This window comes from Pocillopora damicornis, chromosome 1, assembly GCF_964200805.1.
Source record: "Pocillopora damicornis chromosome 1, jaPocDami1.2, whole genome shotgun sequence".
NCBI lineage: Eukaryota > Metazoa > Cnidaria > Anthozoa > Scleractinia > Pocilloporidae > Pocillopora > Pocillopora damicornis.
In genome coordinates, this window is record NC_142670.1 from 17,215,063 (window position 1) to 17,235,365 (window position 20,303).

Genomic DNA, 20,303 nt, shown 5'->3' on the forward strand with positions numbered 1-20,303 from the left:
CACGGGTTCGAATCCTGTCCAAGCTTGCACCCTTTGAGGCGCCTTCGCTATAATTGCTAAAATTGCATGTCCGCCTTCTAGGATCAAATCTTTGTTTGAATTTCATCCGCGGGTCAAATAAAATTTATTTCTTGAAAGAAAAATTGTGAACATCTTATATTTGCCATATTCAATTTCCAGAAGGGCTTGGGAAACAAGGGAAAGGGAAACACTTCTTTTTTATTTATTTGTTTTTTCCGGCACTATCTTTTCTCCGTCACCTCCTCTTTGCTAACACTTTGAGCAAATTGCGGTTAAGCTGAAGATGTGCACTTCTGACACTTTAATGCAAGAGCAAGTCAAGTTTAACAACTGGTCTAAACAGTTTAGTGATGTAAGTATAACTCTAAAATAGCGTTTGGAGGCGTATTATTGAAGTGAGTGGTGCTTGAATGTCCCTGAAAAAGTCCTACTCGGTGACCTCCGACTCTAACTATCTCGACTTGACTGAATATGCAATCAATACAGATTTTTTTAAGCAGTTTGATTTTTTGGTCGATTCTTCTCACTTATTTTGTCTTTTTTAAAATTATTTTATATGGGTTACATTTGTTGCCAATTTATGGTTGGAATAACTTATTTCCACTTGTTTTAATTGGCTGAGTCACCGAAAAAGGAAGAAACTGACTTAAGTCACCTCAGATTGACTATCTGCTAACTTTTTTGAATATAACCTATTAGTGTTATTTTGGCTTTTTGAATTACTGATATTGAACCAAGAGTAAGGAGGTGAGTTTTAACCATTTTTATTAGGTTAGAGGTTTATTAGGTTAAAGTCATGTGAAAAGTAGGTCATCTCCGCTTAATTTAGCGACCAGTATTATAATTGTTTATGTAAACGACTAACGGTGCATGCAATTAGACAAACCGTAAATTACATGTATAGAACCACACCATACCAACTATACAATTGATTGGGCAATAGATCTGATAAATTCGTTTTATTTACACTAGAATTTGATCCTTTGAAATGGACAACACATATGCTACATTACGTCCAACTAAGGTTCTGAAAATGAATAGAAGAAAAAAAGATAGATTTGGGAACATTTTGATATTGCAAATTTCCTTATCACTTACTTTTCCATCTTCGAGGAAACTTTTCAAATAAATGATAAAAATCTAATTGACTCTTTTAATTTTTTCCCTTTTTTTCTTCTTTGTTTTGTTTTATTTCGTTGTTGTTATTGTTTTGTTTTTTCTGATCTTTAAATAAGGGGGTATTCATGACCAGTCATAAAGGGGTTACTGCCTGTAAGAGTACTAAAGCATAATACACATAAATGTAACCAATTATGATACGATTACACAAAATTCATAATTTTTTCAACCAGCATCGATTTAGTCTGTGTCGCAGTGGCTGAGGTGACACTAGGGTATGCCATTTATGTAGTAAACATAATAACCGTCGCAATTTCTCACTCAGACGGCGCTTGGTTTGTAGCAGCAGTCTAAATGCCAGTTGAAGGTGTTTCTTCGAAGCATCAAACCAAAAATGGCTTCCCCACCCTCCTACCAGTGTTCAGCGAGAACTTCATCAATGCAGTACAGGGCAACTTCAATTCAGAATTTCATCATCATTACCACAAACTCGTATTTTTCTATGAGAAGAATTGTTATGGTAATTGAAACCAAGGTTTTGATTGATTGATTCGTTTAAACTACAACTTTGAATGGGTTCGGCTCATTAATTTGTCAGATAACAAACTCTCTGATAACAACTTGGCAATCGAATTAGTGGAAAATAGGAGTTTTTTGAACCAAACACAAGTGAAGAAATGATATATACATTTTTTTTATTATGCTCTGAATCGTTCTCTGAGAACTAATGTATAAAAAGGAGAAAAACTACAATCAAATAAAGCAAAGAAGCAAACTAATACTTAAGATGCAGCTCTGTTTGTTGTTGAGCCAGCTGAGGTATACTAACGACTTATTCGTTTATCGTTCAGTTTATTCCCGTGTGTGTGTTGCAAAATCCATTATAATTATCGAGGTAGGATGCTTTCTTTTCATTGAAAATAGATATGCATACTCTTGGACGGCGAATCCCTAACTTAGCAAAGCATAATCAGATTATTTTCTGTTTTAGAGAATTTTTGACATAAGGTAAATTCTGCAAGCATCTTAGCGTTCAGATGCTACAGCTTCTCTCTTTATCATACATTTTTATCTCTTTCAAAAAATTTGTGTATAACCCACTAATCATTAGATTTCTTCTGAATGAGTTAAAGCGAGAGAGATTCGAGACATATTTGCCCGATACAATAAATACGAAATTTAACGTTATTGAAATTTAGGTGGGTTTCTTGTTAAGAAAAGAAAATGTTCATATCGAGAAATTAAGGCACATTGCTAATTTTTAATAACACAAGTCGCCATTACTTCCTCTGACTGGTACGTAAGATCAGTAATGTACATTACATTTTTCGTAAGAGAAAAAAAAGTGCTTAAACCTTGACTTCCCTTATGGTCCTTAAAGTCAGCACTATGAATTTGGAAAACTCGAAAGGCCCTCTGAAATAGAAATATTATTAAGAACTATTCTATGTTTAAACAGCGTAACAACATGTTTCACCAGTCAAATGTGCTGCGAAAAATGCGCCTACAGCTTTATTGTTTTCAAAATAAACTTTCAAAATAACCAACTTGCAAAATTACATATCTTGTTCATACCTTGTTTTCTATCCAAGCGATGTGATAGCGCCCTTACCAGTCGGAACTGTTTAAAACTTTGTTCTGGGGATCAAGTAACGGGTAGGTAACTTTTTTCATTACATTTTACTTCTTCATTTACCTAGAGAGAGGTTACAAAGGAAGACACATCGCGCACTATACTTTTTTAGTTTCATTTTCCCGTGTGTTTGTAAACAAGTGTTTGATTAGTTTCCGCTTTACATTTTAGAATAATCCTTTTCTTTCTTAAAATTTCTTCGGTGTCAAGGTTTGCAATAATCAGATAATGACTAAGAACAGGAAATAAGTACATTTTCTGAGTGATTGATCAACTAGCAGATCTTGTAGAGATAGATGACGGCTAGATTTCTTTGATCGATATGATCTCATGACCTGTTGATAATAAACTATGAGAAAATAAAACTGCGAGGGTATATTTGAATATTTGATGGACAGAACCTCGATTTCCTTAGTAAATAAGATACAGTTTTCAGGTCAGGTCCAATTATTCAGAATATCTTATAACGTGCAGTACAGCAGTGACTATTTCAAGGCGTTCATTATAACATTTATAGCTCAGTATTGTTCACCCAAATAATGGTGCTGTTAATATTTCAAAAAGTAGAGTTCTCATTACTCTCGTAATCTCTTTCCGAGAATCCTAAAGGCGATCGAGAAATGAGATCGTCTGTTTTATTTTTCCTCCGTAGAAGTAGGATTTAAATCAACGAGATTTGAAATCAGAGGGTAAATGAAGATATAGATAAAAACATTCCAATCACAACATAAATAATTATTTGTTGGTACACAAGGAATCATTCGAGTTCCCACCGGTCAAACCAGAAAAATCTGTGCCATTACGGTACGAGCTTCCCCCACCTTCGGCTTGTTTCGCATGGGTACCACCACATCTCCCAGAGTATCCAACACCTCTGCCTGATGCACCATTATCCTCTGATCCACCTCCCCCACCACTAAACCCACCAACTGCTCCTGGCGCAAGGCCCCAGGAGGAAAGCTTACTTAGAGACATAACGAACCCAACTGGAACGATGGAAGAAAATAAAAAGAATCTCATTTTTACGAGAAGTTTGTCAAACTTAGTACAGGACACCATAAGGACCACGTTCGATACGATAGTGTGATTTAGTAAGAGGACGGGTTTTCGTTTCAGAACGGGAGAGCGCACGGATAGCCTGGACACAACTCTATTTCGACTTCCTTTGTTGGCGTTGCCGTTCTCCCCAACAAGTTCTGGGCGTCATTTCCCTGCTTTTCCCGTCGCGATCAAAACGCCCAGGAATTATGTAAATTGCGCTCTTGTGTACGAGATAATACTGTTTGGAATGATTTCAAAACTAATTTCCAGGATAATGAGGGCCCCTTCCCTATTTTATTCGGTGTATTTGTGAGAATTTTCCGCCACACTCCACTACAGGAAATACGTTTGTTAGCAGACGATCCAAGATTTCAGTTCGCTTTAAATTTAGGACTAAATGCGGTGGCTTTTCTTTCATACATTCCTCTAACCTTACATGAGAATTATAAGAGTGGAATACTGTTGAATTTGATCGTGAATTAAACTTCCTGCATGTTGAAGTTAAGCCAGTCAATCAAAGTTATATATATTACGATGCTTACCCACTTTATTACTTTGTTTTTTGATGTCATGATCGTTTTCACCGTGAGGAATGAATGTTCTGCGGATCGAAATCAGATGCCTACAATTCCAGACTTAGCTCAGGTTTGCACTTTTTATGTCTTAAATTTTAGATCAGTGCCGATGAAAACTAAGACAAGAAAGTTATGCTCACGCTGTGCAAGGAAAATGACAACCAATTTTATTGGTTTTATTTGTTGTTGCTTGTTGCATAACTCTTAAAGAAGATCATGTTGTCGTCCTTGTGATGGCGATCTTTAAAGAGCCCAAGTTTCCATTTTCAAGAACAAACATTATGCGGACGTGTCGTTGCAACGACTGCTAATTAATTTATAAAACATAACGGAGAGAAGTTGTCGACCTAGTTTCTTACCGCTGTTTTTGCTAAGCGCGCCGTTGTTAACTGACGTTACCGTCCTCTTCCTAAATCACCTTAATATTTCCTTAGTGCTCTCTCTCCCTCCCCCCTCGACGCTGACATTGTGTCGCATTTGCAGTATCTCATTGGCCAATTTGAAGATATAAGTTCATGCCTCGTTTCTGGAGAGAAGAAAGGGCAATTATGACCAGTCACTAATCAAAAACGCTGCCGATGAAGCCCAAGCCAGACTTTACAACTTTTCTTGGGTTTATAGACATCAGAATCAAGCATAAGGTCTAAAAGGTTTTTTATTGAAGGCTCTGACTTACAATAAACATGACGCGCTTATTGACAACTTTTCCACTTGTTACAATTCTCTTTGCTTTGTACCATGTTCCTCTAGAAGGCACGTTCGTGTTCAAATTATCCTTACTGTAAAAGCCATGTTTGATGAGCACGTTTGAGCCAAATCACGAAGCTATTTGAATATCACGTTCTACAATGAATCAGAATTCTCAAAATGAGTTAAACAATCTAGAAATTAACTACAAATTAGACTTCAACTCACTACCAAATATCTAATTTAGTGATATTCTTAGACCTTTTCATTACTTTTTTTTTATTTTGAGTGAATTAAGCATGATCTATATGGACATCACTTTAAGTCCTAATGATTATAACGCTCGCAAAGGAGTTATGAAAATTCTATTAAATGGGCTACCTAGCTTATTGATAAACTTCAAAACCTCTAATAAACAATGTCTTGTATTTTTTTTTTGTTTTTTGAAGCATAGTCTGGGTGCAAAATTCTCACAAGCGAGTTGTGAAAATAAACAATTATAATTTTTATCGAACCACTAAATTCCCTGGCATACCTAAACGTTTTTATAAGTTATTTGATAAATCTGTACTCGCGATAAACGTCCTAAAATCACGAAAAAAAAACCTCACTTTACATCTAGGTTGTATTGTAATGCTCGAAAAGGAGTTATAAAAATTCTAAAAATCAACTATTTAGATTACTACTTGGGTAACTTAATAAACTGCCAAAGAACTGATTAATGACTTCTCATCCAATAAAATGTTAACTATTCTTTTGTTACATTTTTAATTATTCTTCTTAAAGAGGTAGTGATGAAATAGAAAAAAACAAAACAAAAAAAAAGATATCGATGCTTAGCTGTGGAACTAGGGTATTTATATAGTTGTTATGATCATGCAGAGTCTCTCAGAACTAAAGCCCAGGCCGTAACATTTTCTGAGTTCTTTCATATTATCTGAAGCCCCAAATAACCGTTACTGTAACTCTTACTAAATAAAATTCTCGTAAACGAGTAAAAAAGTTTTATGAAATTAACGATTTAGATCATCAGGATATTATTAAATATTAACGATGTGAGATGTTAAACAGTAAATGCTTTGTTTCTTTTAGATTAAAGAACCTAGAAATGAGCTATTAATCGCTAAAACATGCGATTTTGAAATATGCTTAAAAGAAAAACACTAACAGGAAGTTAAACTTGTCAAAGTCAACACATACACACACAAAAACTAACTAAAATAAACAAACAAAAACTAAACATTAAAAAGAAAACAGACAAGATCAAACCGAAATGAAGACAGAACTGCCATCACACGCCCATTCAGAGATAGCGCCCAATATGTTCAATAGCATGTTATGCAATCCATAGTTCAGCTAACTAACTTATGTTATTATTTTATCGAAGGGAAAATAAACAAAAAGGATTGTTTTGACTAAGGTACTTCCACAGACACTACATAATGATTACTAGAACTCCATTTCTTCTTGAATTCTTGTATTCTCTTCTTCAGTCCTTACGGTCTCTTTAGTAATGGAAGGAGTAAAAGCACGTTGATTTATTTATTGCAAAACGTGTGTATTAATAATTTGTTTGCTTGATCAACCAACCGTCAGTCGGTCAACTGGTTCAGGCTTCTGACTTAGCACGCAGCTAGAAAATGAATCAGTTTATTGCCATGCCCACAGCAAAGGAAACAGTCAGGCAGACAGTCAGGCAGAGAGTGAAGCAGATAGTTATACCATCTGTCTGTCAGCTTAATCAGTTAATGTAATCTGACGGCGTAGTGGCCAGCTCACCAGTTGGTCCGTTGACCAGACAGTATTATTCAGATTATGAAAAGGTTCTAGAGACTGAAGGTTGAAGAAATCAGGAGTCAACAGCCCATGCATGTACACGGAAATGCATCAGAGGAAAAGTACGAAAATTTCACCCTTTTATCTCAAATCTGAAACTAGTTTCATAAGTTTGATAAGATATCAGAAAGTGCAGAAATTTTTTAAAGGTTTTTCGCACCTTTGAGTCAGTGGTACTCACTATTGAAGAAGACACAACAAACATTTACCTTGGTTCGAAAAGCAAGAACTAAAGTCTGGTATCAAAAACCTCTTCTTCCCCTGCTTGGAATACGAAAAGAGAAAAATGTATATATTAAGCCACTTAATCAGAATTTATTATTGCTAACACAATTCTAACTTGTCTGTGTTAAAGAGTTTTAAAAGTTGAGGTTCACGACGTCATAAGCCTCGCTCCTAATTAATTAGCTTTACCACATGGCAGCTATGTTTCCTCCATCTAAGCAAACATCTTTATAGCTAAGAAATGTTACAAAAAGCGAGACAGCTCTAGAAGATTCAAAGGTGCCATATTTAGTGTCAGTATTGCAACTCAGGTCTTGGCCGTTCACTGTGACGAAGTACAATGTACTCGAGTATTCCTCTTTTCTCTTAATTCAATCACTTCTGATGTGGACCGCTGCGTTTCAACTTTCCTCAGACAATAACGTGGACAGATTATGTGTTAATTCATGACCACTTCGAGTCAATGTTGGCTGATTTATAAAGAATTCTACCTTTCTCTGTGTCCTCCATGTCAGGCTCAAGCCGATTCTTTTCTTCTTCTTCTTCTTCTTCTTCTTCTTCTTCTTCTTCTGCCTTTTGAGCTTTTATAAAAGATGATTAATTGAACAAAAAGTGAATTAGAACTCAGTCTTTCAATTTATTTCTTTTTCCTTTACTTCAGCATGTTTATGAATCATTCATTTTTCATTGGCTACCAAGATGAAAGATATGCCTTAATAACTAATCTGGTGCCTTAACCTCTTGAGTGAGAAACAAAAAAACCCTCCCTCTCCTTTACCTTCATCACTAGGTATTGGAATTTCTTCACTCTCCACTTTCTCCTCAGATTTGCCAGCTGTGTGATAGCAAAGTTATTTATTAGAATGAGGTAAAGTACATAAATATATAAAGTTGTCTAGATGGTAAACTCGGCCCATGGCCCTTCTATTAAATCAGTAAATTGGCCCAGTTAGCTTTAAATTTATAAAAAATACATAAATGATAATAATCACGATAATAATAATAAAGCTTGTATAGTATGCAAAAATAACTAGGTGAAAGTTATGATAAATAATCTATAGTTCTTAAAAAAAAAATGAATCATTGTATTTACCTTCCCTAGTTAGCTCTTCTGTGTCAAGCTTTTTTTCTCCTTCTGAAGAAATTGAATTAGAACATATTGTACCTATTAAATGATGTTCATTTGAAGTATTGCAATTGACGAAGGTCAACGTGTGCCACCAATTCATCAATCTCTTTTGTCTCAGTTGCTTCAGATACTGAATAAGTGCGTATACAACGCCTACACGTAAATGCCCTTGAAATTTAACTCGACTGACGCAGAGAGCCGAAATTGAACGAGGCAAAGCTGGTGCCCTCTTCCGTCTTCCCCAGAAGACAATGTATTTGATAAAAGGTACATTAGTACTCAGCCATTCAATCTTGTTTTTACTGAAGCATTTCATGAAATATTTTTTTTGTTTCTTTTTTTCAGCGACTACTAAGGTGAAAGATATGTTTCCATAACCTCCTTAACCTCTTGAGCGACCAATTAAAGCTACCCTCTCCTTTACCTTTGTCACTTGCCCTTGGAATCTCTTCACTCTCCACCTGCTCCACAGATTTGTCAGCTGTGTGATAGCAAAGTTATTACTTAAGATGAAGTATAAGGACCTTAAGACTGACGTATATAAAGCAATAGACTTGCCCTCACTGTCACTTTGTGAGTAAGCCAGGAAATTGGCCCAGATGGCAGATAAGTTCACGAAAAGGTGACTTCCACTATATGCGGAAATAAAGGAAACTTATGTCGCACAATGTTCATTTCAAGAAAAAAATCATTCTATTTACCTTCATCAGCTAGCTCTTTAGTCTCAGGCTTTGTCTCTCCTCCTTGGCCTACAGAAACGTGTACTTAGTAGAAAAAATTTGTAGTCAACGAATGACATTCATTTGAATAATTGAAAATAACGAATCGAAAGTGAAATTGTGGGAGGATCACCAGAGAGAGGACATACGCGGAAAATTCGGGAGCGATGAAATAGTCGACGGTAAAATTTTGCCACTTCTTAAAGCCTTTGTTCAATTGCCACCGATTTGCCAGATAACTGTTATCCCTGTTGCTTCAGGTACTAAAAGAATACGCACAAAAGACCTCAATGCAGATGCCCTTCAACTTTAAAATATTTCGAATTTCGACTCAGAAAGCGAAAAATGTTGAGACTAAGCTGGTACTCTATTTCAGTCAAACGTTTTTTCAACAACTTAAAATTGAAAATATCTTGACATTAGCCAAAGTAAGGTTATGTGTTCACCAAAACCAATGTGTACGACAATTGCCATATATATTTCAATGCTTGTATCAAGAGCCACGAGTTACATCAACGGCGAGCCTCCACATATAAAAAAGGTTCCTGTAAGCACCTTAAACTTCAATCATTTCTAGTCTCTCCTGTAGCCGGATCTTTCATAAATTCAATGTGAAATAATGGTTTCATAAAAATAGACACTTATCAACATTAGAGCCTTCCGTCAAAGAGTAGACAATCCTAGTTACAAAAGGAGTTCAACATATACCTTCATTTTGACTTTTTCGTCGATGCTGGCTTTCACCATGATGAACAGCAACTGCAATAAAGAATATCCTTCTTTTAAATAAGTTGCAAATTGTTTGGGAGAGGGTCCAGCGTTGATAACAAATCTTATTTGAGTCTAACTACATTCAAACATGAAAAGAACTACTCCCTTCCCTCTATTCCGCCGAAGAGGATTAAAACAGTTTCAAGCAAAATGTGCGAACCTCAACTTTTTTTTACTCACACAACTACCTACTATACTTTAGCGTGGGAAATTAGAAATTCGCTTTTTGCGTTCGAATCTCCGTCCTATTTCATTTTTTTTTCTTAGAGGTTAGCTTGCTGCTAATAATTATCTATTGATGTTATTAACCAGGTATTACGCAAGGGTCTTCCCACCAAAATATACAACGCCTCATGTTGAGTGCGTTAAAGACATAAATACTTCTAATTTTGCACAATTTACTTTCAAACCTAGTGTCCGCGAGACTATCAATCCAAAGTTAAAAATCTTTTTTTTTTTGAATTTGCAATGACTCGTTACTTTCAGTAGGTAGGGAAGGCTTCTCTTATAAATTCCTTCATAGGAGAAACTTGGAGTCTTTTTGTATAAACTGGTGGTAACAGCCAGCACTAATAATATAGTTTCCTACAAAAAGTTCTTTACCTTCCACAGTCTTTTTAGTGGCTGGTCTGATATCAAAATCATCCTCATAATCTGTTTCAAACAACAAGTAGAGTGAAACATGTCATAACTTTTGTGATTCGTTTATTCTTCAAATGAATTTTACAGAAAATAATATTCGTATGACGTAATTTAGATACGAAATCTTAAAAAAAAACAAATAAACAAACATAAAATACTTTCGATAAAGTTTACCGTACAGCTTAGTTTCCGCATTGAATGCGCATAAACTTAACAACTTCTAGCACTTCTACTCAGTTGGGTTAAAACTTGGTTAAACTTGTCATACAGCTCGCATTGTTTTACATCTGCGAGTTTGTGCGCATGAGATAGTCTGTTGAAGTCATACTTTTGCAAAAGACAGTTGATTTGATCGAATACTTTCAAGTTCTTTTATTCATTCCTACTACTTTATTTCTTGCAAAGTAGTTGGCGATTTTTAGGAACAGTTGTAAAAAGCGGTTGAAGTCATAGCTTCAGTACTGATATTGTGAATGAAGCGGCTGTCTACGACTTTATTTCATATTTTTTCATGAATGAAGTTTCAAGAGGAAGAACAACAACATCAACTGAAACAATGATAATAATAATAATAATAATAATTATTATAATAATAGACAGGAAATTTTAATTCAAGTTAGAAGACATTATACCTGAGGAAGATGCAGTCTCATCCCCACCACAGGCTTGTTCCATTGCTGTTGATGGTTCAAATCGTTATGTTAGTTATTTATCAGATAATAAAAGCAAAAACGTAAAACATTGAATGATAATTTCAATACGTATCATTCATTTACTAGATCTGCGCCATATTGATAACGATAGTACCTTTGTTGCACATGACACCTGTGCAGGTTACTAATTTAAAGGGATGGGGATCTCAAAGGGGAAGTTCAGAAACTGGGTCGTCGGAAAACTGTCGTCAGAATTGTTGTATGTAACTTGTGAAAAACCAAAGGATTTTTTTGCAATTATTAACCAAAGGTGACAAAACCAATCACATTTATGTCATATGAGGAAACATTTCCTTAATCTTTCCCTAACCAAAATCCACACGCAGAACGTATCAAAGTAGAAAAGAATAGTATGTTTCACCATAGGTATTTCAATTTGAAAGGGCTCACCCGTTTCAGTGGATTAATTGATTAAAGTTGAAATCAGAAAGTCAATCACACATTAACATTAACTTCAAAACATTATACATTTATACACATAAGTAATGAGAGCGAGTTCTGAGTCGACCTATTAACCTAAAGATTTACCGTTTGATTCCCTAGTTATCTAATTGGCTAGTTTTGAATTGATGTTTTAAAGAAATAAGCATACATATGGAATACTAACCCGGTTGCGGAGCAGGCAATTCAGGGGCTTCCGCTTCTGGGACTTCGTTGTGTTCTATTACTTGCATTTCAATCTGTTCTCCTCTGGGGAAGATAATGCAGACACAAAAACAAACAAAAAAGGGGATTAAGAAGGGAAGAGAAGAAACGAAAGAAAGGTATTACACACAAAACCATAACGAAGGAAAGAGAATATACACATTGGGAATCACTATATTTACCCTCTTCGTTGTTAGCCTGTTCATGTCCATTTCCGATCTGTCCCTGCTGATTATTTACTCCTTCTAAGTAATAAAATAGCAGTAACATATCTTATTTGGTCCTCTCCAAACGGAGAATAAACTACTGTTAGGCCTATCCAAATATTTTAAGGGAGGAGGGGGGGGGGTAAGTTTCCAAAGAAACTCTGACGCTGCGTCGGAGGAGGACTATAACACACCAAACTATCTCGTCCACATATTGATTTTAAAAACTCCTTCTACCAGTTAGATTTGTTTTTTTCCCTTGAAATTGAAGACTGAAGCTCAACCATTTCTTGTTTTTTAATTGCGTGGTTGCCCCTTAATAATTTTCTGAAGTAATAATGATAATTCCAATAATAATTCAAATAATTTTCTGAAGTGCATTGTCCTAATCTTTACTGACACCTATACCCCCTTTCAAGGCCTGATTATGATATGTGTAAATGGAATATAGCACCGTACCTTCTTGATTTTGTCCACTGCTGAAAATCGATCGAACATTGGACCACACCTTCCTCAATTTTGCTTTCAAAACAGCTTGAACCTATAGAGTAGAAATTTAGTTAATAAAGTATGTCAGAATATAGATCAAACCGTTTTTAAATTCAAGTTGGTCTCCATGGTTATAACCAACAGCAGAGAAACAAACAAACAACTTTGCGATCATTCATATCTTTTCCATGCCCATTTTTTCTCCTCTTGGGTTATTTCTTTTTCTGTCATAAGGACATGAGAGAGACCATCTTTGATTGACCATAGGAAAATTTCTAATTAAAACCGTTGGGACCACGGGTGTTTGATTCAGATAATTATCTCGCAAAGGTGTCTCTTAAAGCAACAAATGAAAGAATGTTCCATTCAAAGGCAAGAGAAAAATGGTACCTGTGGAGTAGAAAGGGTATACAGCAGTGGGTTGATAGCTGAATTGATCGGCAAGGCGAACACTGCAATCCACACAGCCAGGTCACCAGGTGGATCAAACGTTTTCTCGACGTGCGACTTGATGCCGATAGCAATGATTGGTATCCAACACAAGAAATCGGTCAGAATAATGAAGAAGACTCTTTTGGCAAGTGCTCTTTCTCTTTTGGCCTGTACGCTTTGTGCTCTTGCTCGTATTTCACGAACAGTTCCATGCGCACCTACCCGTCTGCTTGACGACCATGATTTCAACAAGATGGCAACATAAGCAACCGTAATAAATAGGAAAAGAGAAAAATTTAAAACGATAAAGATGGAAGTGGAGAATTCCCAGCCTTCTTGTAACTGCGGGGAAAGTTGCAGTGGCAGGCACATCACGTTCTTGCCATAATACCAGTCACCAAAATATCGCATTCCAGACAACGGAAGGAATGCCACGATGCCTCCCACAAGCCAGGTAACTACACATATAATACGGGTCTGCCTTGGTGTAATTTTTGCAAACGTGTAAGGAAACACAATGTTCTTGAGCCTGTCCCATGCAATCAGAGAAATCATCATAACAGACACCTCGCTTGAAAGTACAGACATGGCGCCATTGAAATGGCAAAACCAGCCGGTGCGCCACTCATAGTCGTGCAGGTAGTATTCCCCTGACCATTGCAGGTCTTTTATACCTATAATGATGAGGTAAATACCCATGATGCCATCTGAAATACCCAGATTTACCAACATAATAGACTGGACCACATTGTTATCAGGGAGGAAATACTGCCACCCAACTACAAACACAGACCCAAACAACGAAAGAAGGCCGACAACCCAAAGAATTCTCCTTGGTGCAAGGTTGCGGAACATGGAGTGACAGCTTGCGAAGTTGTCATTGAAGGCAAATTCGCAATCGGCATCCTGCCTGGAAAGATCAAGGTGGCAGCACATCAGGTTGGTGTCCAGAGTTCTGGAATTAGAAAAAGAAGAGGAAATTAGAAAGGGTACATCGTTAGAACAATGAGAGCAAAATAATAAAGATTATTGAAAACAATCGGCAAGAAAATAGTGATCTATGCTGAGGCAAAGATAATTGATAAGCATTTTTTCATAAATTAATAGCAATTAGAGAGCCTCGTGAAGCATACCTTAGGCAATGGTATTTAATATCTAAATGTGGCCTCATATCATTTCAGTATTGGAATAGATAGAAGATGTTGGCATTAATGAACATTTCTTGATCAACTGAACCATAACAGACTGAAGGAAACAAATTATTAAAATGGTTGCATCACCCACATTACAATTTGAAAATAATTGCTATTTCAAAGGTAACTCAGACAACATCCGCCCCAAATCTCCTATTAAGCCGTCGCGTTAAATTATTATAATGGAGTATTACACTCTGATAATGTGCGGCAGAAGCCCAAAAAAGCCTATGGGGAGCTCAGCCATCAGGTTGTAGTGCATGAACCTGAAAATTTAAAATAGAAGGTGAAAATAAAGTTAGATTATAATAAATTGTATATCTCGTTTTCCCAAGCCTTTCCTTTGACTTTAACAAAATCAAAAATTATACCCAATTAACTATAATACTCTAAATTAACTTCACACCTGCATCTTATCCGATTGCAATACATTCGGCTTTACTGTAGGTACCGTGATAAAGAAGTGCCATTTGCAGTGAACTTACAAAAATCGCAGTTCCCGGGCATGACTGAAAGTCGTGCTGGTGACATTTTGTATTTTATTGCCAAAGATACTTCTGTAAAAAGTAATAACATAATTATTAACCAGCAGATGGTAATCAGGGTCTTGCATTGTCTGATTCTTAAAAATTACACCTGAAGTTGCCGTCGGAACTATCATAGTTCTCCACTATGTTTGTTTGCTTTTTTGATAATATCCACCTTTGCTCAATAAAACCATGTTTATAGCAAGCCACCCTTTTTTCGTCAAGAATATAGATAGTAATAAAATTTCGCTGTTGAGCATTACAATTTACACAACGCTTGTTAGAGACCATGTCAACATTTTCAAAAAAGAATTCCATATTGTGCATCTTTCTGTTATGTACATTTTCATCTTTTAAAACAATTTAAAAAATTGTTTCGTATGTTTTCAGCTGTACTCACAGGCCCTTGAGGTCCTTAACGCCCTCGAAAATCTTGTCAGGCAAAGCCTCGATTCTGTTCTCCGAGAGGTGTCTTAAACAGGTGAGGGGGAATTTAAATTAATATACAAGTAACATAGCATAACTAGGCATGGCACATCTAATTTAAACAGCAAAACTGATATCAAAATTATACCACAATTATATCGATCTGGTGATAAAGATTGTGATCCATTTATTATAGAGGCTATTACTAATAGAGGATACTAACTATATTTACCAAGGTATTCCCTATTATGGCTCCTGATTTTCTTTTCCAACTAATATCTGTGCAAGTTAATTCCCTCAGAAAATTAATTTCATGACTGTTTTAATCCAAACCTTTGCACTTAAACTCAATATTTATAGACTCAGCTAAATTGAAGCCATTTTTTTCTTTGTTCAAAAAAGCTCTTTTCCTTTCAAGTTAACTTTATCATTGCGGCTCTATAATCTGAAGGACGAATATGAACAGAAATCTCATTTGTGCACTTGAGCCGTTTATCGCTTACACGTTAAAAAGAAAAACCTTGGTTAATTATGGTTAATTTGTAGAAATTTTTCATGTCAACTTTTATTCACTGGATGAGTTTTTTTAAAATTCATATGAATGGGCTGGTTCTAAAATATGCTTTAGATTGCAACAGATCATAATGAAAAATTAACGTTTAAAATCTAAGTGTACTTACAACTCGAACAACTTCACTAAGCCCTGGAATTGATCTTCATGAAGCCTCTCAATTTTGTTGTAGTCCATTTTCCTGAAAAAGCGCGTTGTAGATGTTAGACTGAAATACACACATGAAGGGATATCTTTAAATCTACTTTTGTCTCAATTATCTTCTTAATTTACTGCAGTACAATTAACTCCCAAGTTTGATATTTGAATATCATAGAAAAAAAGAAAACATTAGACCTACATGTAACTTTAATGCTCTCAGGTCAGAGAAACTTTAGAGTCTATTACCAGAAACCTCTGCTCGAGGTCTGGCCCGGGTTGTTCAAAGCTGGGTTAAGGTAACTCAGGGTTAGTGTGAGATTTGATTTCAGGTCTGAAAGCTTTAAGAGAAAATTCAGTTTAAATCTTTTTGCTTCCAATTTGATCATTGGATGTTCTAAAAAGAATAGTGAAAATTTTCCCTAAATGACTCTTGGACAAAGAAATAAAGAAACCTGAATTACAATTCAACCCTGGGTTAGGGCCAATCGACCTTTGAACAACTGGGCCCTGTGGTGTTTAAAGCTGAATTTGAAAAATCGTAAGTAGTCTATTGCCCATTTTTACAAAATTATATATTTGGGTTGCTTTAGGATCTAAGTCAACAAATTCTTAGCTTCTGTCACAAAAAATAATTCCAAGAAAAAAATTTTTAGCTGCTTAAAATATATAAGAAATGTAAATTGTCATAAACTAGGAAGCTGATTTCTTCACTTCTTGTTGTAATCGCAAGGCAACTCTCGAAGATAATTTTTGATTTATCTTAACTCAAGGAGAATATCACTTACAGAAATTTTACAGCTTTAATATTTTTAAAGATGTATGGCGGTAGATATCCAATTTCATTACTTGACAAATCCCTAAAATATAATAACAACCATAGCTACAAATCTATAATCATGAAATTACCAATATTGATTCATAGAATAAAATCTTCAAGTACCTCAATTTTTCTCACCTAAGGTCATCAACGTGATGTAGCATTCTAAAATTCGTTTAAACAGCTTTACAAAAATTGACCATGAAATCTTCATGACAGCGAGACAAAAAGTGATCCATAGAGCTTTTTACTAATCCTTACGGAGGAGAATGATCCAGGGGTAGTGGGTGTTCTTTTCTTTTGCTCTCCTCATAATAAATGACCTGTTTTAGCGTACTTTCATCTGGCAACTTATTTATTTTTAGCACGAGAACTGTGCTGTTTTAGTAACAAATCATGAGCGCTCGCAAATTTCGATTTATACACACGTCAGACCTTTCAATTTTACCTTACATGTTTCTGTTAACTGAACATGGCCACGCAGCTTTGAGAAATGTGCTCTTGGAAAAATTCATTGACCCCTTTTCGCATTTTTTCTTTTGTTGAATGATTAATGTACTCACAGATATTCCAGACTGGAAAGGCTGTTAAAAATTCCATCTGGTAGAGTCTTCAATTTGTTGTTTGACAGATAGCTAATAGGAATGACATGACAAGAAAGTGCGTCTTAATTCACAATGTTATTTGAAATTCGTTAAAAAAAGACATACAGGTCATTAAGAATAATGAAGGAACTGAAAGTAATAGTGTACAAGCAATGTGCGTAATATAATAAAGAGAAAGGAATAGTCAATGCAGTGCAATCGCTATGGCTGGCTCGCTAATTTTACAGAAAAGGAATAGCCACTTGACAAGTTGAAATTTGATCGCACCCTAAGCACTGCTATCTGAGGCCGGTAGAAGCTGATTATCTCTCCTATTCCAGTGAATTACTCAGTAAAGAAATCATCGAGCCCGTGTTTTTTGACACCTAACTAGTTCACAACAGAAAACTATTTAATGACTAGACACGATCTATGGCACGCATCGATTTCGTTGCTGTATGACTGAAAATCTTTTATTCTGCTTATCAGAACAACAATGACGATACAGTTTGAGATGGTTCAATTGCTTTCTTTCCGTTTTTAGTGCTGAAGGCAATATCAGAAAAATCTGAAAATGGAAATATCTCCTCTAATCTCGTATAATTATTGACGCAATAATAAGGTTACTAGATTATTATTATCAATATAATCACACGAGCAGGCTTCTTTTGGAAGGGAGGTGACATTAAATGCTAATAATCATCCCTTAACCGCTGTTACAGAGCTAAATAGATAAAAAGCGTCTGCATGTAACTTACAGTTCCTTCAGCCTTTTTAGATCTTGGAATAATTCGGGAGGCAATTTAGTGAAGTTGTTGTCTTTCAACCATCTGCGTTGAAGAAGAGAAATCTACTTAATTTTATTGAGAAGTTTACAAATTACTAGTCTATTGGTTATATATTAGTGTATGAACGATAAGAGAAAAGAAGAAATAAAATGTAAAAAAATAAAAGAATGGCAGAATAAAAACCAAAACACAGTTATTTCTAATAACTGTATCGTGCGAAACACAATAAAACAAATAATTACATGTCTCTGGTCATACATCACAACAAAATGCAATGTCATTCGAAGCAATGCAATACGATAAAGTTCTATGTAGTTATTCAACGAGTGGGAGGGCTGAACTGGAAAATAATACGCTCGAGAGTATGGCGCATTTAGGAGTGGGACGGATTATATGATGGAACAAAATTTTAGAAGGACAACATCAACAAACTGATAATGGTTTCTCAAGCTGATGCAGTGTTAAGAATTAATCTTCACTTTACCTCAATTCTTCAATTTTTATCAACTTGGAGCAATGATTTGCATCAGAAGATGTATTGATAAAACTTTTCCAGAGAAATTCTTTGACAAAAGAGGTCTCGCTTGAGTGCAGTTAGAATTTAAACCTTTCCTAACTTTTAAAATCTGCTTGATTTCGAAAAGTTATCAGTGCTTTCCTATTATCTGATTCTGTATCATTGCACAGTATGAGTCACAAAAAAGAATTTAATACATTGAGATCCTGCAGTGGGAAATTATAAATTGCGTAACTTTGTTTCTACGAGTAGCAATGCCTTCAAAAACATTATTTTCATATTCACTTACAGTTCCTCTAAAATTGCCATTTTTTTGAAGGTGCTTCCATTTAATTCTTTCATATCGTTGTCATTCAGGCGTCTGCGTTATTTATCATATGAACTGATTAATAGAGTTAAGATACGCCTGGGCTCAGTTGTTCGAAGGCCAATTAATACTAACCCAGGGTTAATTTTCAATCTACGTTTCTTTATTTATCAGTTCAAAAGCATTTTTGAGAAAAAAATTCCAGTTTTTTTTTTTCAGAAAATCCAATCATAAAATTGATCATCAAAAAAATTTGAACTGAATTTTCTTTCAAAGCGTTCAGATCTGAAATCTTATTTCACACTAACCCTGGGGTATCTTAACCCAGCTTTGAACAATAAATAAATTCTAGGATGGTGACTCGGAACGTGGAATCTGATGAACTTGTCAAGGTCTCTCTGTAACACCTTGACTAGTATCAATTGAAAACAAAGACACTTAAGGGGTTTTAGATCTATTCTGCCGCAAAAGAGGCACATCTTAGCCGCACTTCAAGAAAGATTTGAAAATATTTTAGGTATCATTAAATCTGTCAAATTCCTTGTTCCATCTGGACATGCGAAATTGGCACGCAGGTGATAACAGGTATGAAATTTGAGTTTTATCAGCAAGTGTGAGGGTTTGCCGCGACACTCAGTTGTGTGTGATTTGTTCTTTTAGAGCAGAGTATGAGATCAAATGAGCAGGATTTTTTTTCACCTTTGAACTTTACATATCTTAGGTTCTTAAACAAAGTATACGACTCACTGGTCGGTAATCCTGAGTTTAAAAAATAATAACGACAGATAAATGTTACTCACAAGAATTTCAATTCTGTGTTCCTGTCGAAGATTCCGGGTGGAAGGTTGTGCAATTGCATCTCAGACAAGTACCTATTGATACAGTCTACATACATAAGTGTTGCATAACGTACAAAGAGCAGCAATATCGTACCAATACCGTACCAATACCGTACCAATGCCGTACCAATACCGTACCAATACCGTACCAAATCACTTATTAAAATTTAAGTGTAACTTGAGGCAATGACTATCTTTTTGTAATAATTGCGATTTGATCTCAATTTTTTTTCCTTAATACGGTGTAAGACGAGTTATCTCCTTAAAAAATAAACGGTAAAACAAAGTGCGTGAAGTAAATAATTCAAGTGAGTTTAGAATTTTTTTAAGGGGGGGGATAAATTAAGTTTTTTACGAAGCTATGACCTTCATTTGAAGTCCATTGAAATTCACAGTGAATATTATGTTTTTAAGTTACTTAATTTTCATGATCGTCTGGGCCATAAGACCTTTTAATCATGTGTCTCCTAGTAGAAGACATTTAAAGATTTTATTTTGAATATATTATGAATTACTAACGCCCTTTGAAGATTAATAAAGGAGCACATTCATAGAAACACATTCAAAGAAAGTGTTTCAAACAATGGCAGTAACGAGGGAACCCAAGCAAATTCGTAAGAAAACAAAAAAAAATTAAGATTTCCTTTCCTCCATTGTTTTTACGTTACCTTGCGATATTTTGAGATGTTTTTACCTTAACAAGATAGCCT

The 20,303-nt window shown here is 35.4% G+C and overlaps 1 protein-coding gene and 1 long non-coding RNA gene across 2 annotated transcripts in view; both read right to left on the reverse strand.

Annotated features, from left to right (window-relative positions):
- LOC149052402 (uncharacterized) overlaps positions 1-20,303 on the reverse strand; it is a 320,642-nt gene that overhangs the window by 14,520 nt on the left and 285,819 nt on the right. The window lies entirely within an intron of this gene.
- Positions 1,179-7,311, reverse strand: LOC149052403 (uncharacterized). The gene is made up of 2 exons (XR_016183388.1): positions 7,122-7,311; positions 1,179-6,581 (listed from the first exon to the last, which is right to left on the reverse strand). It is a non-coding gene; the product is annotated as an uncharacterized LOC149052403 (long non-coding RNA).